Below are 27,295 nucleotides of genomic sequence, written 5' to 3'. Positions count from 1 at the left end.
CATTTTACTTACAAGACAATCTTTTTATTATTTTTTATACATCCATAAAAAATAGACCTCCATCTTATTATGTATTCCATGTACAGAGTTTAGATTTCCCAGTCTTTGAAAATGTTGCCCAGCTGTCATTTTCTTTACATTGCTTACAAGAAATCTGCTGTAATCCTCTTGTTCCTCCTTCTGGCTTTTCTCCGTCTGTGGTTGTTTTTGCTTCTTTCCAATCTTGATCAACTTTATATAAGCTACATAAGGTGCCCTGGTCTTCACATTCCTTGGAATCTTGAGCTTAGCACATTAAATCTATAGATTAAAACACATTTGCAATATGTGGGTTGCTATTTCTTTTTTTAATTAGTTTATTCAGTTTGTATCCTAGCTGTAGCCCCTTTCGTCATTCCTTCCCAATCCCTCCCTCCCTCCCTCATCTTCTCCCATGCCCCTCTCCAAGTCCACTAATAGGAGAGTTCCTCCACCCCTTCTATCTCATCCTAGCCTATCAAGTCTCATCAGAACTGGCTGCATTGTCTTCCTCTGTAGCCTGGTAAGGCTGTTCCCCTCTCAGGGGGAGGTAAGCAACCAGCCACTGAGTTCATTTCAGAGACAGTCTCTGTTCCCCTTACTAGGGTACCCACTTAGATACTGAGCTACCATGGGCTACATCTGCACAGGGGTTCTAGGTTATATTCATGGTCCTTGGTTGGAGTATCCATCTCAGAAAAGAACCTTGGGCCCAGATTTTTGGTTCTGTTGCTCTCCTTGTGGAACTCCTGTCCCTTCCAGGTCTTTCTATCTCCCCCTTCTTTCTTAAGATTCCCTGCACTCTGCCCAAAGTTTGGTAGTGGCCTGATTCCAATATTAGTAGTACGCTTGAATCATGTCAGTTTGATACCTCTATTAAATCTATGGATTTTTTTTGGGATCAACTTGATAACTTTATTACTGTGTCCTTAAAAATCATTTCTTCCATATGCTAATGTCCCACTAATTTAATTTAGTTTACTTTCCTTTTCTTTTTGAAATTAAAGTATAATCACATCATATTCCTCCATCCCTTTCTTCTGTCCAACACTTCTCCTGTACTCCTGATTGCTGGCTCTTAAATTTATGACCTTTATTTCTTTAATTGTTGTTACATATGCATATGTTTGTGTATGTGTGTGTTCCAAAATACATAAATACAAACTGTTCAGTCTGTATAATGTTACTCTTATGTATATGAGTTCAGGGCTTGACCACTTGGTATTAAATAATATATTTGAGTCTTCCCTGGGGAAGACCATTTTTCCTACTCTTAGCATTCCTTGGTTGCCTATAGATCTTTGTCTACAGTCGAAGCCCAGTAAGATCCCCCCCCCACACTTCCTTGTTAGCATATTGATTGAAGACCTCTTTCTTCAGGTCTTGTTTAGAAATCCATGTTGTTGAGATATAATGGGTGTAGCTTATACACCCTCTTGATCTATAATCCCTGATCTTTACATACACAAGTTGTATTATATATGTATCCCCTGGAGTTAGGCAACACAAAGTTACATGCTCTCTGCATTATAATTTTCTGGAATGATATCCATCTGTTATGTGGTGAGGTTTCTTTATGAAGGGTAAAACCTATATTTTTCTGTAGACATTGAAATAAATATTTTGAATACAGTTAATAATTATGCTGCTTTTGAAAAGTTGTAGGTTCTCCTCCAAGACTCATTACTTCACGCTTTACATAGTTGGCTAGTATTCAAATGCCATATATGATTTCCATTTTATTGATAAAACCTGAAGTCCAATTAGAGAACTCTTGGTTACTGCCAAATTACATGTGTCATTATTGTGCCCTTTGGGATATAGTGCCATGCCGATTATTTTTATAGTTCATAGGCATCATCGCTTGGTATGACTACTGGTTGTTTGCTTCCCTGGAAGCCTGTTGGCACCTTCTCATACTATGAAAGCTAGCCCTTAACAATTAGGTTATCAAGTTAGATGAAACTTGGATCATCCCGGTCCTGTGTTTGAAGTACCTTGTGTCTTCAGCAGTAGGGACTTATCTCCAACTTCTGTGAGGCAACCAAAGGCAATAGCAATAGCCTTTAATGTTTTGGGGAGTTCTCATAGACAGCCCTGCCAGACAACTCAAACTGGGATTCTCATAACTGGTGGAGTTTATGCTTGTTTGTTTTTGTTTTGTTGTTATTGTTTCTTGTTCGCACACTCATTTCAGATGAGAAAACTTCATTCAGACTCATGTACCTGTAAACAAAGACTTGTATGTATCATATAAAATTTGAGCTAGAGCCACAGAGAAGGACAATGCAGCCAGCTTGGATGAGATCGGATAAGCTGGGGTCAGATGGAAGGGGAGGAGAACCTCCCCTATCTGTGGACTTGGGCATAGGAGGAGATGAGAGAGAGACAGTGAGATTGGGAGGGGTGATGGATGGGGCTGCAGCTGGGATACAAAGTGAATAAACTGTAATTAACATAAAAAATAAAAATTTAATTAAAAATTTTGAGCTAGATAGGTAATAATATGATTCCTTAGGATGCTCTAATTCACTTTTACTCTTATTTTGTCTTCCTCCCACCTTCTTCTGTATTTTTTCTCCCCTTTCCCTAATTAAAGCCTTCTCTCTGTTTTTTCCATTTCCCTCTTAAATCACTGGTATCCTGAAGATTTAGTAGAAACCACAGATAAGAGAGAAAATTCAATGTTTTTCTTCCTGGGTCTGGGTAATCTCACTCAATCACTTAACTGCAAATTTTATAATTTCATTTTTCTATACAGCTGAATAGTATTCTGCAATGTTTATATACCACATTTCTTTGCATGTTAGTTGAGACAGGAAACTAAGAAACACAAACACAAGCCTTGTAAAGCAAGGATCCAGTAAGAGTGTGCGATGGAGACACACCAGGCCCTCGAACACACAGCACGTTTATTATATGCTGGGAAAACAAGGAAATAGCCACCTAACCTTAAAGAGGTGATCTCAACAGAGAGTCATGTAATCATATAGTCTTCTGAAGCAAGGAAACATAGTTGGGGACCACTGCACATGATGCTTTTTTATTAAAGATCAAGCATTACCCAAACATTCTGCTTAGGCAAACACTCTAGTGTAAGGCATGGGAAGGCCATGCCATTATCTTAGCCTTGAGATCTCTTAGAAATGGATTACTCATGCCAAGAATACAGCTACTCAAGGCCTTATCTTCTCTCTCCAGGTCCCCTTCACAGCCACACACCCCCATCCTCTCTATCATTTGCTTTCAGTTGTTTTGTTGATAGTTGCTGTTCTTACTGCTGTAAGACGCAATCTTAAAGTTGTTTTGATCACACTTCCCTAATTTCTAGGGTAGATGAACATTTTTGAGATATTTCTTAGCTCTTTTTATTTCTTCTTTTGTCTGTGACCAGATCCCAAGCACATTTTTAAAAATTGTTTGGGGTTTTCTTTGTGGGGGAGGAGGGGTATTGTTGTTTTGGTTTTTGTTTTTGTTTTGTTTTTGACTCTTTGAGTTTTGTTTGGGTGGAATTTAGGCTTTAGGATTTTGGTTTGGTTTGGTTTAGTTTGGCCTTTTGATTTCTTTGTATATTCTCTGTCAGATGTATAGTGGGAAAAGATTCTTTTCCATTCTGAGGATTCCTTTTAATTTGACTGATTGTTTCTTTAGGGGCACAAAAAAAGCATTTTAGTTGTTTGAGATCTGTCTTGCCAACCTTTAGCCTCAAGTCTTGGACAAATGGAGTCTTATACAGGAGGTCATGTCTTACCCCATATCCTGTAGTGTACTGCCCTGTTTTTGTTCATTTGCTTTTGTCTTTCATTTATTTTGGGTTTTGTTGTTGACATTTTGGTATTTCAAGTTCTATGTTTAGGTATTTGATCCATTTAGAATTAGTTTTTGTTCAAAGTAATAGACAGAGGTCTAATTTCATTCTTCTTATGTGGACATCCAGTTTTCCCAGTATCATTTTTTGAAGATGCTGGTTTTGTTTTGTTTTTTGTTTGTTTGTTTGTTTTTCCTCCAATGTATGTTCTTGGCACCTTTTTCAAATTTTAAATGACTACCCCCTCACACACCACTACCCTCTGCCCTTGGCCTTCTGTGTTACTATGTTAGTTTGAATGAGAATGGCTCCCAGAGGCTCATGTTGAATGCTTGATCCCTAGCAACAGGTTTTTCTCCACTGATGACACAATATAGGCCACATCAGACGGGGTTAAAAATAAATAAATGCAGGTTTAATTGGCAAAACACTCAGGTAGGTTCACCAGTCTCAGAGAACAAGGCCAGAGAAGTCACTATGCAGACAGGGAGACAGAGGGGTTGGGGAGACAGAAAGAGCTCTGGGATGGCTGGGGGCTCCCCTGGCTGCAACAGATGATGACCTATGCAGATGCTTGGTCCCTGAGAGCAGGACGATGGAATCACCTAGCCCCCTAGTTGACTTTTGAGGGAAGGTTTGGAAAATGAGGCCTTGTTGGGGGAGGTACATCACTGGGTGTGGGCTTTGAGGTTTCAAAAGCCAGCACCAAGCCCAGTCTCACTCTTTGGGTGCTGTTTGTGAATCAGAGTGTAGCTCTCAGTTACTAATGAGGCACCATGCCTGCCAGCCAGTTGTTTTACTCGTAATTGAAAAGTAACTAATATATGTACATGTTTGGTTTTGTGCCAGTCCCATATTGTTTTGTTTTGTTTTGTTTTGTTTTGTTTTGTTTTGGGCTGCAGAATATTTTAAGATATTGAATGGTAATCCCTCCACCATTTTTCTTGCTCAAGATTATTTTGGCTATCCAGGGTCTTCTATGGTTCCTCTTTTATGTGAAGAGTGAGATGGGGATTTTGTATAAGCTTACATTGAATCTGTAAATTGCTTTTGGAAGAGTGGTCATTTCATATGCTAATTCCACCAATTCATGAGCATGAAATATTTTTCCATATTCTTATATTCTTATGTCTTTTTCTCTCTCTTCAGATATTTAAAGTTTTTACTGTAGAAGTCTTTCTCCTCCTTGGTTAAGTTAATTCCTAGATATTTTCTTTTGGGGGGGACTATTGTGAATGGTAGCATGTCTATGATCTCCTTCTCTGTATGTTTGTTGTTGGTGTATAGAAAAGCTTTTGATTTGTTCATTTTGTGTTCTGACACTTCGCTGAGTTTTCTGCTAGATTTCTTTAGATCTCTTGTGTATAATATCACACGTCATCTGCAAATAAGTATAGCTTGACATCTTTTCCTGTTGGCTTCCCTTCCATTTCCTTTCCTTGTATTATTGCTCTATCTAGTGCTTTGAACACACTGTTGTAAAGCAGTGGGGATAGTGGACATCCATACCTCACTCCTGATTTTATCATATTGCTTAAGTTTTTCTCCAATTAAGATGATGTTGGTTATGGGTTTCTCAGTTTCTCAGTTAAATCTCTTACTATGTTGAAGTATGTTCCCTTTAGTCCTATTCACTCTAGTACTTGTATTATGAAGGCATGATGAATTTTTGTCAAAGGTTTTTTTCTGTACTTATTAAGATGATCCTATAATTTTTACCTTCAAGTCCATTTATGTGGTGTATTACATTTATTGACTTGCATATGTTGAACCATCCCTGCATTTCCAGGACAAAGCCAACCTGGCCATGGTGAAATTTTTTGTTGCTGTGTGTTTGCATTTGTTTTGCAAGTGTTTTGTTGAATATTTTTGTTATCTAAGTTCATCAGGAATTAACTTGCAGTTTTCTTTTGTTGTTGTTGTTTCTTTTACCTGATATTAGATTGGTACTGGCTTCATAGAAGTAGTTTGAAAGTATTCCTTCTGTTTTGTTGTTGTTGTATGCTGTTTATGTTTTAGTTTAAGAATGATTGACTCTAGATCTTCTATGAAAATCTGGCAGAATTTTGCTTGGAATCCACACAAATTTTTTTTTCATGTTGGAAGGTTTTTTAATATTGTTTCAATTTATTTGTTATGAGTATGCATAGATTGTTAATCTCTTGGTTTGGTTGACGTTTGTTGTTTTGGCTGAATCTTAGAAGTCCATGACCTTTATGGCAGGGAGCATGGTAGCAAGCATGTTACTGGAACAGTAGCTGAAAATTCATATCCTGTTCACAAATACAAGGCAAAAGGCTAACTGGGAATAGCCTGGGCTTTTGAAACCTCAAAACCCCAACCCCAGTAACACAACTCTTTTAAAAAAAGCTATAACTCCTAATCCTTCCCAAACAGTTCCACCAACTGCCAACCAAGTATTAAAATACATGAGCTTGTAAGGGCCATTTTCCTTCAGACCAGTACATTCTACTTCCTGTCCCCATAGGTTTGTAGCCATCTCACAAGACAAAAGGCACTTAGTCCAGTCTCAACACTGCTTAAAAGTCCAAAGCTCAAGGTCTCTTCTGAGATTCAAAGCAACCTCTTCATTTAAACCCTCTGTAAAATAAAAAAAAAAAAAAATTAAAAAAAAAGCAGATTGTATTTCCAACGTGAATGATGCAGAATATGTGTTAACATTCCAAAAGGGAAAAACAGGGCAGACTTAGGAAATACTAGACCACCGTGAATCCAAAACCCATCAGGGCAAAAGCCACTAAATCCTACAACTCTGTATCTGATGTTAGTGGGCTTAGATGCCTCTTCTTTTTCCAACGTTGCTGATTGCAGCACATTTCTCTGTCTTGTCTCGTCACGGTTCTACTCCATGTATGCAGCTCATTTTGACAAATATACAGCAATTCTGGCATCTCCAGCATCTTGAGGTTTTCAATGCAACCCAGACTTCATCTGTAGCTCGTCATTGCTACTTTATGGGTTCTTCTTTTCCCCATGCTTTATCCCCCCCATTACATCCCCTAACATTAGATAGGAGAGAAACAAATAGAGAGAGGAAGCGATCCCAGAATCTAATTTCTTTCCTTTTATTTCTTCTTTGGCCGTGCCTCCAAAGAAACCTCAAACAACCTCCCTGAACAACTAGCAACCACCAACCTTATCTCTTAGAGCCCTGGAATGTATGTAACCTCTGAAAAGTACCCAGAATTCCAAACATCACACAGTCCCAGAAAGTATCTGCAGCTGGACAAACCATGCTTCTGCTAGAGCATGAGGCAAATTATGGTCAGCTGCTGAGGACAGTCCTAAGCAGCCCTACATCTCTACAGCTGGGGTTAAAATGAAAGCACATTCTTATATATTTCTGTGCTTTTATGAAAGCGAAAGTCCCAAATTCTCAAAAGTGTTACTACATTTGCCTTCAAAGCTTCCCTTAACAGCCTCTCCAGACCGCTAAGCAGGGACTCCCCTAAGACATATCTGGCCTTGGTTGCTTCTCTTAACCACAAAGAAAGACTCTACAACCTTTTTACTCCAATATCCTTCATAACTTGTGTTCAATTTTCTTTTTGGTTTTAAAATAGAGACACATAGAGCTATAAGTTTCCTTCAAATGTGTACCGTAAGTTTTGCTATCTGTGTTTTCATTTTCATTGAGTTTCAGGAAATTTTCTATTTCTTTCTTGATTTCTTCTTTGATCCATTCATCATTCAGTAATGAGCTATTTAATATCGATGAATTTGTGTACATACTAGAAATTTGTTTGGTGTCAATTTTAAGACTTATTGCATTATGGTCAGATAGGATACATGGTTATTTCAGCCTTACTAAAATTTGTGAAGATTTGTGTCTCAGGATGTCTGTTTTACAGAGGCTTCCATGTTCTGCAGAGTAGAATGTGAACTCTTTATTGTTTGGGTAGAACTTTCTGTAGATATCTGTTGAGTCCATTTCACATATGAAGCCATTTAATTCTAATGTTTCTCTGCTTATTTCTTTGTCCAAATGACCTTTCTGTTGGAGAAAGTGGGATATTTAAATTTCCTACTGTTGGTGACTTGATGCTAATCTTTTTCTTTAATTCCAGAGGTACATTTTTTTTTAATGAAATTGGATACACGTGAGTTTAGTGCACAAATTTTAGGATACTACTGTTCTCTTGGTTAACTGATTCCTTAATTAAAATGAAGTATGAAGCATTCCCTCTTTATCTTTTCTGATTAGTTTTAGTATGAAGTCTATTTTGCTAGATATCAGGACAGTGACAACTGCTTATTTTCTGGTCCCATTTGACTGGAGTACTTTTGTCCATTTTTTTTACACCAAGTTATTACCTAATTTTAAAGCTGTGTTTCTTGTAAACAACAGGTAGATTTTGTTACTTGATCCATACAGTCAACCTGTGTTTTGAGTGAATAATTGACGCTATTAATATTTAAAGTTATTATTGAAAGGTATGTGTTAATTGTGGTCATTGGGTTGTCAGTTTTTAGTGATGTTATTTGTGTTCTCAGTGGTGCTCAGTAATTATAGCTTTATTTGTTTTCTTTCTATGGTTATCCCTCTCTTCAGTTCAAATGTTTCATTATATCTTTTCTTTAGGTTTTATCTTTTGGATATAAAAATTTTAAAGCTCTTTATATTATGGAAAGTTCTTTTTTTTCTTTAATTATGGCAAATAGGTTTTTGTGGGTACAATAGTCTAGGTTGATAGTCATGGGCTTTTAAGACATGGAAGCAGTAGAGGGGGCAAGATGGCGGCGCCAGGAGGACTCTCATTCTGAGCGAAAGCACAGCAGGATCGGCAGAGTGACCAGCAATCAGAACTGGTGGTGATAAAACACAGGCAATTCTGTTTCCCAGGTGAGAGGATACCCCACAGTGGGGGATTCAATCAGCTTTTAACTCACCCAGCTAAACCGCGGAAGAGATCCAGGTTCCACCAGAAGCTTGGCCGCCGGATGCCAGCCCCAGCCCCAGCCCCAGCCCAGAACCACAAGCCAGTGTCTCTAGTCACGGTCCTAGATTGAACCGTGCACACCACACTATCAGAGACTGAAATTTTCAGTCAAGAGATAACCCAACGGTGCAGGAAACGATTGGGACCAACCTTAAGTCACCCAGACATCCCCTGGAAAAGACTTGGGTTCCGCAGGCGCCCCAGGAGCCAGCCTGGAGCCAGAGCCAGGGACCCAGGCTCCGGCACAGAGTTCTGCCTGCGTGCCTGATTTGCTGCCCCAGACAGAATTGTGAGCTCCAGGGCACCAGAGACTGCGTTTCACTGTCTGGTGCAAACACACAGGGAGGGAAACGGCTGGTCTGATCTCAGAGCACTCAGCCGACACCCCCACAACGAAAAGGTCTCGGGAAAATTACCCAGTTTAGGCAGAAGCCCAGGATCCCAAAGGCTAGAAAGGCAGACACAGGCAGTTTCTGTGTGCGAGCTAGCTGGCAGAGGCAGAGCAGTGAGCTCCAGGGCAAAAAAGAGATTGGGAGACCCTGTCTCCAGAGAATCCACAAGGAAGGAAAGAAACTGTACTGGCTTAAATCACCCAATCCTTCCCTGGAAAAAGCTCGCAGACAGCGAGGCTGAGCCGCCATCACTCAGCTGTGCTTCAGACACAGGCACAAACGGTTGCTGCGCGCCAGATGTCCAACTGGGTCACAGCAGCTGATCATTAAATTTACAGCAAAAAAAAACAGAAGCAGGGTGCTGGGCCCCGTGAAGATTGGAGCCTAAGCAAGGGCAGCTGTCTTCAGGACTTCCCTGGGTGAGAGGAGAATCCTCTCGACTAACAAAGACCACAGTTACCACTCAGGTCTCTATCCCTGAGGTGAGCAGCAGCAACTCCTGAAAAAACGCCAGCCATCCAGGGACTATACCCAAAAAGCTGAGAAGACTTCCTTCAGGAAAAACCAGCTTTCTGCCAAGGGGATTCTCTCCACCACAGGATCCCCAGGAACCGCCAGAAAATAACCCCAAACACCTAAGATAGCACAATGGGTAGAGGCCAGCGTAAAAGCTCAAGCAACAAAAGACAGAGCAATATGGCATCACCAGAACCCAGTTACCCAGAGGCAAGTAGCCCTGGACACCCCAGCGTAACTGAAATCTAAGAAGATGACCTAACAACTATGCTCATGAAGATGATAACAGAGGAAACAAATAAGATACGGAAAGACATAGAGGAAGATAAACTCAAACAGAATATTGCCATCCATAAAGAAATAGAGGAAGTTGCAGCCAAACAGTTTATGGCCTTTAAAAAGGAAATGCTTAAAGCACTAAATGAAATAAAAGAAATAGAGTTGAAGGAACTAAAAGAAAAACAGGAAAGTACAATCAGACAGGTGAAGGAAGTAAACAAAACAACTCAAGACCTGAAGATAGAACTGGAAAAATTAAAGAAAACACAAATGGAGGAAATAATGGAGAGGAAGAATCTAGGGAAGAAAACAGGAACCACAGAGGTAAGCATAACCAACAGACTACAAGAGATGGAAGAAAGAATCTCAGGTGTAGAAGATACAATGGAAGAAATCGATGTATCTGTCAAAGAAAATGTTAAATCCAAAAAATTCCTGACACAGACCGTCCAAGAAATCCAAGACAATATGAAAAGACAAAACATAAGAATAATAGGTATAGAGGAAAAAGAAGACTCCCTTCTCCAAGGCCCAGAAAATATTTTCAACAAAATCATTGAAGAAAATTTCCCCAACTTAAAGGAGAGGCCAATAAGAATACATGAAGCCTACAGAACACCCAACAAATTTGACCAGAAAAGAAAATCCTCCCGCCACATAATAATCAAAACAGTAAGTATACAGAACAAAGAAAAAATACTAAAAGCTGCAAGGGAAAAGGGCCAAGTAATATATAATGGCAAACCCATGAGAATTACACCTGACTTTTCAACAGAGACTATGAAAGCCAGAAAGGCCTGGACGGATATCATGCAGACCCTAAGAGAACACAGATGTCAGCCCAGGCTACTATACCCTGCAAAGCTCTCAGTCCTCATAGACGGAGAAAACAAGATATTCAATGACAAAAACAAATTTCAACAATACTTACACACAAATCCAGCATTACAGAAGACACTGGAAGGGAAAATGCAACACAAAAAAAATTAGCTCCTTTCAAGAAAACACAGGAAATAAATAACCTTACTACAGTAAAATAAAAAGCAACCAAGCACACACCCTTATGACCACAGCCAACATAAAAATCAAAGGATCTAACAGCCACTGGTCATTAATCTCTCTCAACATCAATGGACTCAACTCTCCAGTAAAAAGACACAGATTAACAGAATGGATATGTAAACAAAACCCAGCAATCTGTTGCATACAAGAAACACACCTAAGGCACAAAGATAGACATTACCTGAGGGTAAAGGGTTGGAAGACGACTTTCCAAGCAAATGGACCCAAGAAAGCAAGCAGGAGTAGCCATTCTAATATCTGATAAAATAGACTTTCAACCAAAATTAATAAAAAGAGATGGGGAAGGACACTTCATACTCATCAAAGGAAAATTCCACCAGGAAGACATCACAATCCTGAACATCTATGCCCCAAATACAAGAGCACCCACATTTGTTAAAGAAACATTGATAAAATTTAAACCATGTATAGATCCCCACACATTAATAGTGGGAGACTTCAACACCCCACTCTCGACAAAGGACAGGTCAACAAAACAGAAATTAAACAAAGAAACAATGTCTCTGACAGAGGTCATGAATCAAATGGACCACACAGACATTTACAGAACTTTACACCCAAACACAAAAGAATTTACCTTCTTCTCAGCACCTCATGGAACCTTCTCCAAAATAGACCATATAATTGGTCGCAAAGCAAGCCTCAACAGATACAAGAAGATTGAAATAATCCCTTGTATCTTGTCTGATCACCATGGAATAAAGCTGGACCTCAAGAATAACAGAAATAGCAAAAAGCCTACACACACATGGAATCTGAACAACTTGTTACTAAATGACAACTGGGTCAGGGAAGAAATAAAGAAATGAAAGTCTTCCTAGAAATCAATGAAAATGAAGACACAACATACCCAGACTTGTGGGACACAATGAAAGCAGTGCTAAGAGGAAGTTCATAGCACTAAGTGCCTTCAAGAAGAAATTCGAGACAACTCATTCAAGCAACTTAATGGCTCACTTAAAAACCCTAGAAAAAGAAGAAGCAGACACACCAAGAAGGAGCAGACGGCTGGAAATAATCAAACTCAGGGCTGAAATCAATCAATTAGAAACAAATAAAACAATTCAAAGAATCAATGAAACCAAGAGCTGGTTCTTTGAGAAAATCAACAAGATCAACAAACCCTTAGCCAAGCTAACTAAAAGGCAGAGACACACCACCCAAATCAACAAAATCAGAAATGAAAAGAGGGACATAACTACAGACACTGAGGAAATCCAAACAATCATTAGGACTTACTTCAAATGTCTATATGCCACAAAATTTGAAAATCTAAACGAAATGGACAATTTTCTTGATCGATTTGACTTACCAAAGCTGAATCAAGACCAGGTAAATCAATTAAATAGTCCTGTATCCCCCAAAGAAATAGAAGCGGCCATCACCTCCCCACCTCCCAAGGGAGGAGCAGTACTGTTAGGCCACAGAGGAGGACTTTGCAGCCAGTCTTGAAAATACCTGACAAAAGGGAGTCATATGAAAGGGGAGGAGGTCCTCCCCTACTAGAGGACTTGGAAAGGGGCAGGGAGGAGATGAGGGAGAGAGGGTGGGGTTGGGGAGGGAATGAGGGATACAGCTGGGATACAGAATTAACAAAATGTAACTAATGAGAAAAATAAAATTATGGAAAAGAAAAAAAAAAAAAGAGAAGCAGTCATCAAAAGTCTCCCAACCAAAAAAAGCCCAGGACCAGATGGCTTCAGCGCAGAATTCTACCAGACCTTCAAAGAAGAGCTAACACCAATTCTCTTCAAACTATTCCACAAAATAGAAACAGAAGGAACATTACCAAACTCATTCTATGAAGCCACAATCACCTTGTTACCTAAACCTCACAAAGACTCAACAAAGAAAGAGAACTTCAGGCCAATCTCCCTTATGAACATTGACACAAGAATACTTAACAAAATACTTGCAAACAGAATCCAAGAACACATCAAAGATATTATCCACTATGACCAAGTAGGCTTCATCCCAGGTATGCAGGGGTGGTTCAATATAAGGAAATCCATCAATGTGATCCACCATATAAACAAACTGAAAGAAAAAAAAACACATGATACACATGATAATCTCCCTAGATGCTGAAAAAGCATTTGACAAAATCCAACATCCATTCATGTTTAAAGTATTGGAGAGATCAGGGATACAAGGTACATATCTAAACATAGTAAAGGCAATATACAGAAAACCTATAGCCAACATCAAACTGAATGGAGAGAAACTTAAAGCAATCCCACTGAAATCAGAGACAAAACAAGGCTGCCCACTCTCTCCATATCTCTTTAACATAGTGGTGGAAGTCCTTGCTAGAGCAATAAGACAGTTGAAGGAGATCAAGGGGATACAGATTGGAAAGGAAGAAGTCAAATTATCACTATTTGCAGATGATATGCTAGTATACGTGAGTGGCCCCAAAAACTCTACCAGGGAACTCCTACAGCTGATAAACACCTTCAGCAAAGTGGCCGGATACAAAATTAACTCAAAAAAATCAGTAGCACTCCTGTGTACAAGAGACAAAAGGGATGAGAAAGAAATTAGGGAAACAACACCCTTCACAATAGCCACAAATGACATAAAGTACCTTGGTGTAACCCTAACCAAGCAAGTCAAAGACTTGTATGAAAAAAATTTCAAGTCTCTGAAGAAAGAATTAGAAGAAGACATCAGAAGATGGAAAGATCTCCCATGCTCATGGCTTGGCAGGATTAACATAGTAAAAATGGCCATCTTACCAAAAGCAATCTACAGATTTAATGCAATTCCCATCAAATTACCAACACAGTTCTTTACAGACCTGGAAAGAAAAATTCTCAACTTCGTATGGAATAACAAGAAACCCAGAATTGCTAAAACAATTCTCTACAATAAAAGATCTTCTGGAGGTATCTCCATCCCTGATCTCAAGCTGTACTATGGAGCAACAGGTATAAAAACTGCATGGTACTGGCATAGAAACAGAATGGTGGATCAATGGAACCAAACAGAAGACCCAGAAATAAACCCACACACTTATGGACACCTAATATTTGACAAAGATGCCAAATACATACAATGGAAAAAAGACAGCATCTTCAACAAATGGTGCTGGTCTAACTGGATGTCTACATGTAGAAAAATGAAAATAGATCCATACTTATCACCCTGTACAAAACTGAGGTCCAAGTGGATCAAAGACCTCAACGTAAAACCAGACACATTAAATCGGCTAGAAAAAAAAGTGGGAAATACCCTAGAACTCACTGGTACAAAAGAAAACTTCCTGAACAGAATACCAACAGCACAGGCTCTAAGAGCAACAATCAATAAATGGGACCTCATGAAACTGAGAAGCTTCTGTAAGGCAAAGGACACTGTCATCAAAACAAAGCGACTGCCTACAGATTGGGAAAGAATCTTCACCAACCCTTTATCTGACAGAGGACGCATATCCAGTATATATAAAAAACTAAAGAAGCTGAAAAGAAGCAAATGAAGTAATCCACTTAAAAAATGGGGAACAGAGCTAAACAGAGAACTCACTGTAGAGGAATATCGAATGGCAGAGAAGCATTTAAAGAAATGCTCAACCTCATTAGCCATTAGGGAAATGCAAATCAAAACAACCTTGAGATTTCACCTTACACCCATCAGAATGGCCAAGATCAAAAACTCAAGTGACAACACATGCTGGAGAGGTTGTGGAGAAAGGGGAACCCTCCTCCACTGCTGGTGGGAATGTAAACTTGTACAACCACTCTGGAAATCAATCTGGCACTTTCTCAGACAACTAGGAATAGCGCTTCCCCAAGATCAAGCCATACCACTCCTAGGCATATATCCAAAAGAGGCTCAAGTACACAAAAAGGACATTTGCTCAACCATGTTTGTAGCAGCTTTATTTGTAATAGCCAGAAGCTGGAAACAGCCCAGATCCCCCTCAACTGAAGAATGGATGCAGAAATTGTGGTACATCTATATAATGGAGTATTACTCAGCAATGAAAAATAAGGAAATTATGAAATTTGCAGATAAATGGTGGGACCTGGAAAGGATCATCCTGAGTGAGTTGTCCCAGAAGCAAAAAGACACACACGGCATATACTCACTCATATAAACATACAACATAGGATAAACCCACTAAAATCAGTACATCTAAACAAACTAAGCAAAAGAGAGGACCCTAACTAAAATGCTCAAACTCCATCCTGAAAGGCAAAGAGGATGGACATCAGAAGAAGAAGAAAACAGGAAACAACCTAGGAACCTGCTACAGAGGGCCTCTGAAAGCCAGAAGAAAAAAAAAACAGGAAACAACCTAGTAACCTGCCACAGAGGGCCTCTGAAAGCCTCTGCCCTGCAGACTATCAAAGCAGATGCTGAGCCTGATGGCCAACTGGCAGGCAGAGTGAATGGAATTCTATGTAAGAAGTGGGAAATAGCAAGAGCTGGAGAGTACAGGAACTCCACAAGGAGAGCAACAGAACAAGAAAATTTGAACACAGGGAACTTCCCAGAGACTCATACTCTAAACAAGGACTATTCATGGAGATATCCTAGAACCCCTGCACAGATGTAGCCCATGGCAGTTCAGTGTCCAAGTGGGTTACATAGTAATGGGAAGAGGGACTGCCTCTGACATAATCTGATTGGCCTGCTCTTTGATCACCTCCCCCTGAGGGGGGAGTAGCCTTACCAGGCCACAGAAGATGACAATGCAGCCACTTCTGATGAAAACTGATAGTCTAAAATCAGAAAGAAGGAGAGGAAGACCTCCCCTATCAGTGGACTTGGGGAGGGGCATGCATGCACAAAGGGGAAGAAGGGTGGGATCAGGAGGGGAGGAGAGAGGGGCTTATGGGGGGATACAAAATGAATAAAGTGTAATTAATAATAATTTTAAATATTCTTTCTTTGTTTTGTATACTTGGTGTTTTAACTATGATATGCTATGGGGAATTTCTTTTCTGGTTTTGTCTACTTGGTGTCTTGTGTGTTTCTTATATCTGTGTTGGTGAGTTTTTCGTTATTAGTTTGAGGAACTTTTCATCTATAATCCTGTTAAAGACTTGTTCTATGCCATTGACTCAAGATTATTCTCCCTCCTCTATTCTTATAATTCAAAGGTTTAGCCTTTTTATGGTGCCCCACATTTCCTATATGTTCCTTTCCTATGTTTTTTTTTTCTTTAACTTGTTGCCTAATTTGTTTATTTTGTGTAAATACTCTACTTTTTCTTTCAGTACCACTAGTCTACCTTCTGCTTGGTTCATTCTACTTGGGCTTGCTACCTCAGCTTTGGATTTTTAGATTCCATCTTCATCTCAGCTCTAGTTCTCTTCAGTGCCTCCCTTTATTTAGTATTCGGTGTTCTGCGTGATTGTTATGTCTGTGTGTGCATGTCCTTCCATAATTTAGAGAAGTTTTCTTCTATGATCTTGTTGAAGATCTGTTCTATGCTATTGACACGAGACTGTCAAATTCTGGATAATCTTCATCATGGCCATCAGACATACATTGGTGTTTTTTGTTTTTGTTTTTGTTTTTGCATCACTTAGACATTTATGTTAAGTTTACTCTCTTTATGTTCACTGAGCTATTTCTTTGTGTCTTCTTTACATTCCTTGAATTCTTTGAGAAAGTTTATACTTGTTCTTTTAAATTCTGTGTCTTAGAGTTCATGTAGGTCATTCTCACTGGCAAACATTTTTATAGGTCTGGTGGAGTTGGAAATAAGGGAGTTACTGCTTTGATCTTTTATATAGTGTGTGTGTGTGTGTGTGTGTGTGTGTAATGAGATCTATACATGTGGACTTCTTTTGTTAGTTCTGTATCTGATGTTGAGAGTAAAAGTTGAGGCAGAATACAACAGGTTGGGCCTAAGACTGGATATGTCTTAGGTGGAAGGAAGTCAGACATACACAGGGGCTGGCCTGGCCTGCAGGATGTGAGTCCTGGCCCAAACCTCAAGTTTAGGGGTAGATCTCAGGTTGGAAAAGGTATGTGGGAGGGAGGATCAGGCAGATTAATCCTACAGGTGCCTAGAGCAGGATGTGAAGGATCTAAGTAGGGAGATTAGACTTTGGTACCAGAGGGGACTGTAGATTGGAGAACATGGCACTTGTCCTAGCCAAAGCATGAAAGTAGAGATCCACACACTGGGTTGTCCAAAATGGGTCTAGGGACTGTATGTGGGACTTGGACTAGATCTGGGGAGTTGAGATGGGTAGATAGAATGAAATATCAGACAGATTAACCCAGCTAGAACAGAAAAAAGAAGGTATGATATCTGGCTAGGTGAAGAAATTGGAATTGATTTAGTTTCTTCCCTGTCTTAAACACTAAAATTTATATTTCTAGAAGTTTGTTTTTTTTATTAAATTTATTTAATTCTTTATTCATTACAGTTTATTAACTTTGTATCTAGCTGTAGCTCCCTTCCTCACCCCCTCCCAACCACTCCCTTTTCTTCTCCCATGCTCCTCTCCAAGTCCACTGATGGGGGAAGGTCCTCCTCTCCTTCCACCTGACCCTAGTCTATCAGGTCTCATCAGGACTGTCTGCATGGTCTTCCTCTGTGGCCTGGTAAGGCTGCTCATTCCTCAGGAGGAGGTGATCAAAGACCCAGGACCTGACATCATGTCCAAGACAGTCCCTATTCCCATTGCTAGGGAACCCTCTTGGACTCTAAGCTGCCATGGGCTACATCTGTGCAGGGGTTCTAGGTTATCTCCATTCATGGTCCTTGGTTGGAGTATCAGTCTCAGAAAAGAACCCTGGGCCAAAATTTTTTGGTTCTGTTGCTCTCCTTGTAGAGCTCCTGTCCCCTCCAGGTCTTTCTATACCCCCTTTCTTTCATGAGATTCCCTGCACTCTACCCAAAGTTTGGCTATGAGTCTCAGCATCTGCTTTGACACCCTGCTGGATAGTCTTTCAGAGGCTCTCTGTGGTAAGATCCTGTCCTGTTCCCTGTTTTTTCCCTCCTCTGATGTCTCTCCTATTTGCCTTTCTGAATGAGGGTTGAGCATCTTATCCAGGGTTCTCCTTGATTAGCTTCTTTAGGTGTACAGATTTTACTATGATTATACTATATTATATGTCTAATATCCACTGAAAAGTGAGTATATAGCATGTATGTCCTTTCTGCTTCTAGAATACCTTACTCAGGATGATCTTCTCTAGTTCCCACTATTTGCCTGCAAATGTCATGATTTCCTTGTCTTTAATTGCTGAGTAGCATTCCATTGTGTAAATGTACCACAATTTCTGTATCCATTTCTCAGCTGAGGAACATCTGAGTTGTTTCCAGCTTCTAGCTATTACAAATAAAGCTACTATGAACATGGTTGAGCAAATGTCCTTGTTATATACTTGAGTATCTTTTGGATATATGCCTCGGAGTGATACAGCTGGATCTTGAGGAAGCACTATTCCTAATTGTCTGAGAAAGCACCAGATTGATTTCCAAAGTGATTGTACAAGTTTACATTCCCACCAGCAATGGAGGAGGCTTCCCTTTTCTCCACATCCTCTCCAGCATGTATTGTCACTTGAGTTTTTGATCTTAGCCATTATGATGGATGTAAGGTGAAATTTCAGGGTAGTTTTGTTTTGCATTTCCCTGATGACTAAGGATGTTGAGCATTTCTTTAAGTGTTTGTCTGCCATTCAATATTTCTCTATTGAAAATTCTCTGTTAGCTCTGTACCCCCATTTTTTCATTGGATTACTTAATTTATTTCTGTTTAACTTCTTGAGTTCTTTAAATATTCTGGACATTGGCCCTCTGTTAGACATAGGGTTCGTGAAGATCCTTTCCCAGTCTGTAGGCTGTCATTTTGTTCTGACGACAGTGTCCTTTGCTTTACAAAAGATTTTCAGTTTCATGAGGTCCAATTGTCTGTTGATCTTAGAGCCTGTGCTATTGGTGTTCTGTTCAGGAAGTTGTCTCCTGTGTCAAAGAGTTCAAGGCTCTTCCCCACTTTTTCTTTAACAGATTTAATGTGTCTGGCTTTATGTTTAGGTCTTTGATTTACTTGGACTTTAGTTTTGTGCAGGGTGATATGAATCTATTTGCATTTTTCTACATGTAGACATCTAGTTAGACTAGCACCATTTGTTGAAGATGTTATCTTTTTTTCCATTTTACGGTTTTGGAATCTTTGTCAAAAATCAAGAGTCCATTAGTGTGTGGGTTTATTTCTGGATCTTCTATTCAATTCCATTGATCCACCAGCCAGTTTCTATGCCAGTGCTGTGCAGTTTTTATTACTATTGTTCTATAGTACAGCTTGAGATCAGGGATGGAGATGCCTCCAAAAGTTCTTTTATTGTAGAGGATTGTTTTAGCGATTCTAGGTTTCTTGTTATTCCATAAAAAGTTGAGAGGTTTTTTTTCAAGATCTGTAAAGAATTGTGTTGGTAACTTCATGGGAATTGCATTGTATCAGTAGAGTGCTTTTGGTATGATAGCCATTTTTACTATGTTAATTCTGCCCAAGCCATGAGCATGAGAGATCTTCCCATCTTTTCATATCTTCTTCTATTTCTTTCTCCAAAGAATGGAATTTTTTTTTATACAAGTCTTTGACTTGCTTGGTTAGAGTTACACTTTATGTCCTTTGTGGCTATTGTGAATGGTATTGTTTCCCTAATTTCTTTCTCAGCCCATTTGTCTTTTGCATACAGGAGGAGTACTGATATTTTTTTAGTTAATTTTATATGCAGCCACTTGGCTGAAGGTGTTTATCAGCTGTAGGATTTCCCTGGCAGAATTTTGGGGGTCACTCATATATACTATTATATCAACTGCAAATAGTGATACTTTGACTTCTTCCTTTCTTAACTGAATCCCCTTGATCTCCTTTAATTGTTTTATTGTCTGGCAAGGACTTCAAAAACTATGTTGAAGAGGAATGGAGAAAGTGTGCAGCCTTGCCTTGTCTCTGATTTTAGTGGGATTTATTTAAGTTTCTCTCCGTTTAGTTTGATGGTGGCTATAGGCTTGCTGAATACTGCCTTTACTATGTTTAGGTATGTACCTTGTATCCCTGATCTCTCCAGGACTTTAAATATAAATGAATGTTGGATTTTATCAAATGCTTTTTCTGTATCAAAGGAGATTATCATGTGGCTTTTTTTTCTTACAGTCTGTTTGTATGGTGGATTGCATTAATGGATTTCTGTATATTGAACCACCCCTGCATACCTGGAATGAAACCTGGTTGGCCATAGTGAATGATATCTTTGATGTGTTCTTGGATTTGGTTTGAGAGTATTTTGTTGAGTATTTTTGCATCAATGTTCATAAGGAAGGCTGGCCTGAAATTCTCTTTCTTTGTTGGGTCTTTGTGAGGTTTTTAGGTATCAAAGTGACTGTGACTTCACAGAATGAGTTTGGTAATTCTCCTTCTGCTTCTATTTTGTGAAATAGTTTGAAGAGTATTAATGTTAGCTCTTCTTTGAGGGTCTGGTAGAATTCTGCGCTGAAACCATCTGGTCCTGGGCTTTTTTTGGATGGGAGACTTTTGATAACAGCTTCTATTTCCTTAAGGGATATAAAACTATTTAATTTTTACACCTGGTCTTGATTCAGCTTTGGTAAGTGAAATCAATCAAGAAAATTATCCATTTCATTTAGATTTTCAAATTTTGTGACATATAGGCTTTTTAAGTAAGACCCGATGATTGTTTGAATTTCCTCGATGTCTGTTGTTATGTCCCCCTTTTTGTTTCTGGTTTTATTGATTTGGATAGTGTCTCTCTGCCTTTTAGTTGGTTTGGCTAAGGGTTTGTCTATCTTGTTAATTTTCTCAAAGAACCAGCTCTTGGTTTCATTGATTCTTCAGATTGTTTTCTTTGTTTCTGAGTTATTTATTTTAGCCATGAGTTTGATTATTTCCAGCCAACTACTCCTCTTGGTTGTGTCTTGCTTCTTTTTTTTTTTTTTTCTAGGCCTTTCAGGTGAGCAATTAAGTTGCTTGTAGGAGATATTTCAAATTTCTTTCTGAAGGCACTTAGTGCTATGAACTTTCCTCTTAGCACTGCTTTCACTGTGTCCCAAAAGTTTGGGTATGTGTGCCTTCATTTTCATTGAATTCTAGGAAGTCTTTAATTTTTTTTCTTTATTTCTTCCCTGATCCAGCTATCATTGAGTAGGGAGTCAGTCAGTTTCCATGTGTGTGTAGGTTTTTGTGATTTCTGTTGTTGTTAAGGTCCAGCTTTAGTCCATGATGGTCAGATAGGATACAAGGCATTATTTCAATCTTCTTGTATCTGTTGAGGCTTGCTTTGTGACCAACTATATGGTCTATTTTGGAGAAGGTTCCATGAGGTTCTGAGAAGAATGTAAATTATTTTGTGTTTGGGTTAAAGGTTATATTACATACATTTGATTCATGACCTCTGTTAGAGCCATTGGTTCTTTGTTTAATTTCTGTTTTATTGACCTGTCCTTTGTTGAAGGTGGGGTGGTGAAGTCTCCCACTTTTAATGTTTGGGGATCTATGTGTGGTTTAAGTTTAATTAATGTTTCTTTTACAAATGTGTGTGTACTTGTATTTGGGGCATAGATGTTGAGGATTGTGATGTCTTCTTAGATGTTCAGGATTGTGATGTCTTCTTTGTGAAATTTTCCTTTGATGAGTATGAAGTGACCTTCCCCATCTCTTTTGATTAATTTTAGTTGACAATCTATTTTATTAGATATTAGAATGGCTACTCCTCCTTGCTTCTTGGGTCCATTTGCTTGGAAAACCATCTTCCAGCCCTTTACTCTCAGGTTATGTCTATCTTATGACTTAGGTGTGTTTCTTGAGTGCAACAGATTGTTAGGTCTTCTTTATGCATCCATACTGTTAGTCTGTGTCTTTTAATTGGAGAGTTAAATGCATTGATGTTGAGAAAGATTAATGACCAGTGGCTGTTAGATGCTTTGATTTTGCTGTTGGTTATGGTACTGTGTTTCTGTGCTTGGCTACTTTTTTTAATTTTTAATTTTTATTATTAGTATTATTTAATTTTTATTATTTATTAACTCTGTATCCCAGCTATATCCCGCTCCCTCATTCCCTCCCAATTCCACCCTCCCTTTCTCATCTCCTCTCTGCCCCTTTCCAAGTCCACTGATAGGAGAGGACCTCCTCCCCTTTCATTTGACCCTGTTTTATCAGATATCTTCAGGACTGGCTGCAAAGTCCTCCTCTGTGGCCTAGCAGGACTGCTCCTCCATTGGGGTGTGGGGAGTTCAAAGAGCCTGCCATTGAGTTCCTGTCAGAAATAGTCCCTGTTCCCCTTACTAGGGAAAACCAATTGGTTACTGAGCTACCACAGGCTACTTCTGAGCAGAGGTTCTAGGTTATATCCATATGTGGCCCTTAGTTGGAGTATCAATCTAAGAAAAGACCCCTGTGCCCAGATATATTTGGTCCTTGTGGAGCTCCTATCCTTTCCACGTCATACTAACTCCCACTTCTTTCATATGATTCCCTGCACTCTGCCGAAGATTTGGTTATGAGTCTTAGTAATTGCTTTGATACACTGCTAAGTAGAGTCTTTCAGAGGCCCTCTGTGGTAGGCTCCTGTCCTGTTACTTGTTTTCTCCTATGTGCTTGGCTACTTTTAATTTTACTGTAGTGAGGTTACTTTTTCCTGTTTTCCTGAATATATTTAGCTTTTCTGGGTTGTATTTTTCCTTCTAGTATCTTCTGTAACAGTGGATTTGTGGATAGATATTGTTTAAATTTGTTTTTGTCATTGAATATCTTGTTTTCTCCATCTATGATGCCTGAGAGTCTTGCTGGGTATAGTAGCCTTGGCTGACATCTGTGTTCTCTTTGGTCTGCATGATATCTGTCCAGGCCCTTCTGGCTTTCATAGTTTCTGTTGAGAAATCAGGTATGATTCTGATGGGTTTGCCATTATATGTTACTTGGCCTTTTCCCCTTTTTCCCTTGCAGCTTTTGGTATTTTTTCTTTGTTCTGTATACTTACTGTTTTGTGTGTGGCAGGAGGATTTTCTTTTCTGGTCTAATTTATTAGGTGTTCTGCAATCCTCTTGTATGTTTACAGGCCTCTCCTTTAAGTTGGGGAAATTTTCTTCTGTTTTTGTTGAAAATATTTTCTGGGCCTTGGAGACAGGAATCTTCTTTTTTCTCTATTCCTATTTTTCTTAGGTTTTGTCTTTTCATGTTGTCTTGGACTTCTTGGATGGTCTGTGTTAGGAAATTTTTCGATTTAACATTTTCTTCGACAGATACTGATTTCTTCCATTGTATCTTCTACACCTGAGATTCTTTCTTCCATCTCTTGTAGTCTATTGGTTATACTTACCTCTGTAGTTCCTGTTTTCTTCCCTAAGTTCTTCCTCTCCACGATTTTCTACGTTTGTATTTTCTTTAATTTTTTCCAATTCTATCTTCAGATCTTGAGCTGTTTTGTTTATTTACTTCACCTGTCTGACTATATTTTCCTGTTTTTCCTCCAATTCCTTCAGCTGTTTGTTTGAACATTCCTCTGTTCTTTTTTTTTTTCAGTGATTTAATTATTTCCTCTCTGAAAGCCACACACTATTTGGCTGCATCATCCTGTATTTCTTTACAGATGGCATAATCTGTTTGACTTTATCTTCCTCTAATTTCTTTATTTGTTTCCTCCATTATCCTCTTCATAAGCATATATGTAAAGACATCTATGTGAATTTCACTTACGATAGGGTGTCCAGGGCTGCTTTCCCCTGGATAACTGGGTTCTGGAGATGCCATATTGCTTTGGCTTTTTTTGGTTGAGCTTTTATGCAGGCTTCTATCCATCAGGCTCTCAGGTGTTGGCTGTTAGTTTCTGGTGCCTCCTGGAATCCTGTGGTGGGGAGAATCCCCTTATCAGGAAGATGTTTTGTTTTTTGTTTTTTGTTGTTTTTTTTTTTTTTCCTGAAGGAGGCCTCCTCAGCTTTTTGGGTATGGTCACCAAATGGCCAGTGCTTCTCAGGAATTGCCACAGCTCACCTCAGGCATATGGACCTGAGTGGTAACTGTGGGTTTTGGTAGTAAGGGAGGCTCTCCTCTTATCAGGAGAAGTCCTAGAGACAGCTGCCCTGCTGGTGGGTTTCTTGCTCTAAATTTAGTGAGCTGCTGCTGCTGCTGATCTTACACTGTGTTGGCTGGGCACAGCCCTCATGAAGATCCAGGGAGTCCCACGGTTTGGTCAGTTTACCTCGAGATAACTGGTTGCACCTTGGAGTAGTATCTGGGAGCTGATCCTGTGGATCTCAGGCTTCTGTAGGTCTGTGGTTGGAGCTCTGTGCCCCAGTACCTAAGCAGTTATCAGTGACAGGTGAGTGCAACACTCATATGTGCTGCAGGAGGCTAGAGCCTGGAGACTGTGGGAACCCAGAAACTTTTACAGAGCTGGGTGTCCTGAGGATGGACTGAGTTTCCCCCACCATGGGATTTCCTCCTGACAGGGAGAGCCAGTCTGGGGTCTACATCAGTCTGTGATGGTGAGTAGAGCCTGTAGGCACAGGCAAGTGACTCCACACTGGTGATTGGGTGCATGCAGGAACCCGGGAACTTTTCCCAAGAACGTTTTGTGGATCAGGAGGAGGTCATTTGAGTGCCCTGAGGTCAGACCTAATGCTTCCCTCACCATCGGGTTTCCTCCTGACAGGGAAGCCCAGTCTTTGGTGCCCTGGGGCCCACAGTGCTGTCTGAGACAGTGAGTTGGAGTGCAGGCAGGTCTCTAAGGCTCGTGGCTGAGTGCCATCCAGACCTCAGGATATTTTCCAGGGCTTGTCTGGATGACTGGATGTCCATCCTGATTGCTTCCTTCACCGTTGGGTTTTCTCTCAACTGGAAATCTGTCTCTGGTATTGTGGTGCCCACAGTTCAGTCTGGAATGATGATCAGAACACACAGGTGTGTGGCTCTGAGCTGGCTACCAAGCACCTGCTGGGACTCGGAAACTCTTCCAGGGTTTAGATGGGTGAAAGGATCTGATTGTTTCTCACACTGTGGGGTTTCCTCTCACCTGGGAAACACAATCATTGCTCTTTTCGGCCCAGAGTTCGGTCTGTTGGTCTCTGTGCAGTCACTGCTCTCCTGCTCTTCAAACACAGTGTCTTCCCGGCGCTGCCATATTGGAACACCCAAGTTTGTTTCTTTTAACTATTTTTTTCTTTTTTGTTTTTAATAAGATCTCATTATGTAGCCATGGCTGGCCTGGAACTCAACATGTATACAAGGATGTCTTCAATCACAGAAATCCATCTGCCTTTACCTCCCAAATGCAAAATGAAAAGTGTGCATCACCACAGCCAGCTGTTAACATTTTAAGTAAAGATACCTAGTATATCTAATCCTTTATTTATCTTTTAAAGCATGTGAAACCCAGAAGTAATCATTATTTCTAGTGTTTTCACTATTGCAGTATTTGTTAGGTGTGTATTCATTTCAATGGATTAATTCTTGCCTTCATTATGACTCAGATATCTGTATTCCTAATCATGTTTTTATTGAGGTCATTACATACCCAGTCTATTGAAATATATTACCTTGTGATGTATTGGACTTACTGTAAGCTTTATGAATGACCAGTGCTACTACCTAACTCCTGTGTTGTTTGTTCCGTTATCTACTCTATAAAGAAGGAAGAGGTTATTTTAGCCAGGTTCTATTCCTCTGGAGGTATGCTCTGTGTGACCCCCTACCTTTAAACTACATTTTTAGAGTGCTCTAAATATAAAGGGTTAGGGTCTTAAATCTATAACCTATTCTCCTGGCCAGAATTCTCTGTTTGTCAATTCTCTGTTTACTCTGCATCAAATACACTGTTTGGATTTGCTTAGGGACAGATGCCCCAAGAAGATTCCTGGAGTAAGGCCTCATAAAGAAACTTCTCTCTGACTTTTCTCTCCTGGGGTACCTTACCCTATTCTTACCCTATTTCCCTTTCTTTCTTTTCCTATTGACTCTCTCTCTCTCTCTCTCTCTCTCTCTCTCCCCTCATGGCTCAATATACCTCTTTGTAACACCAAAGAGAGAGAGAGAGAGAGAGAGAGAGAGAGAGAGAGAAAGAAAGAAAAAAAAGAAAAAATTCTAGCTATGTGCTTATCTGTGCTTAGTGATCTCTGGGGCATAAAGAAGACTTCTAAATAAGGCCAGATAAAGTTATTTTCCTAAAAACAGAATGGATAACTCAGATGTAATTTTCTCTGAAAAAGACATAAGATGACTCATAATGCAGAAAGTCTCCAAGAATGCAACACACAGGGACTGAAAACCTAGAAGTCAGAGACAGAATGGCAGTGATTGCAGCATTCAGCTCAGCTTTGTTAGAACTGTGTCAAACAGCTTTTCTGGCTTCAGGACTTTTGACATTTCTGGTAAATATGGCTGTGACAGTTAAGTTTCTTAGAATTTGTTAGATCCTTTGAGTTCCTGCTTTTAAAATATGGGCTATAGAATGAAAGTAGTGACTATTTTAAGGCTAATTATGCTTTACCACTGAATCAAGATATTTTGAATACCAGTCACACATGAGTTATGAAATTCCCCTATGTGGATAGTGGACTCAGGCTCTGATCTTGGCCTCTAATTCTTACGGATGGGATGGTTCTATCCCAAGCCTGGAGGGTCTCCTCCACACACATGCTGTGTTTAGTAGCTTGTGAATAGATGAAGCTCTCTTCCCCATCACTACAGTATTTTGAACGTCCTAGTGTTGTTCCTTCTGAATCCTCTGCCCACTTGTTCTTCCTAAACCCCTCAGGTCAGATCTTCTCAGCTGTGTGAATTCTTTGAACTATTGCTGGTTTCCCATCCCCCATCATGATCGGGAGAGTCATAAGGCAATAAGCTTCCTTTAGGTGCATACGCTGTCCCCCCCCCCTTTTTATGACTGATTAACTTTTGCTATCTGATACCCAGGATATTAAAAAGACTATTTCTTATACTTTTTCTTCTTGTTTATGTGACTAAAAATAGAAATAAAATCTGCCCTTGGTATCTACATCTTGACAAGAAGAAGAAATACATTCTGGCTAAGCCTTACTCCTAGACACTTTACAGAGGCCACAGGAGCAGCAGGAGGAGCTATTTTGCTTGACCAAACTCATTCATCTATTTATGCTGAATTAATGTTTTCAATGTCTTACCAAAATTATTTTGTTATGTTACATCGCTTATTTAATGTCTTATATCACTCTCAATTTAAAGCACTTCCTCTCTGTATCAGCAGGGTAAAGCACAGTAACTAATACTTAT

General features: G+C 39.6%; 1 protein-coding gene across 1 annotated transcript in view; it reads left to right on the top strand.

Moving 5' to 3' along the window:
• The window catches only part of Glipr1l1 (GLIPR1 like 1), a 39,780-nt gene that overhangs the window by 2,927 nt on the left and 9,558 nt on the right, over positions 1-27,295 (top strand). The gene's annotated exons all lie outside the window — the stretch shown is intronic.

The sequence above is a fragment of the Meriones unguiculatus genome, chromosome 2, assembly GCF_030254825.1.
Source record: "Meriones unguiculatus strain TT.TT164.6M chromosome 2, Bangor_MerUng_6.1, whole genome shotgun sequence".
Taxonomy (NCBI): domain Eukaryota; kingdom Metazoa; phylum Chordata; class Mammalia; order Rodentia; family Muridae; genus Meriones; species Meriones unguiculatus.
The sequence above is the reverse complement of the archived record's forward strand: the minus strand, read 5'-3'. Positions and strand labels throughout refer to the sequence as shown.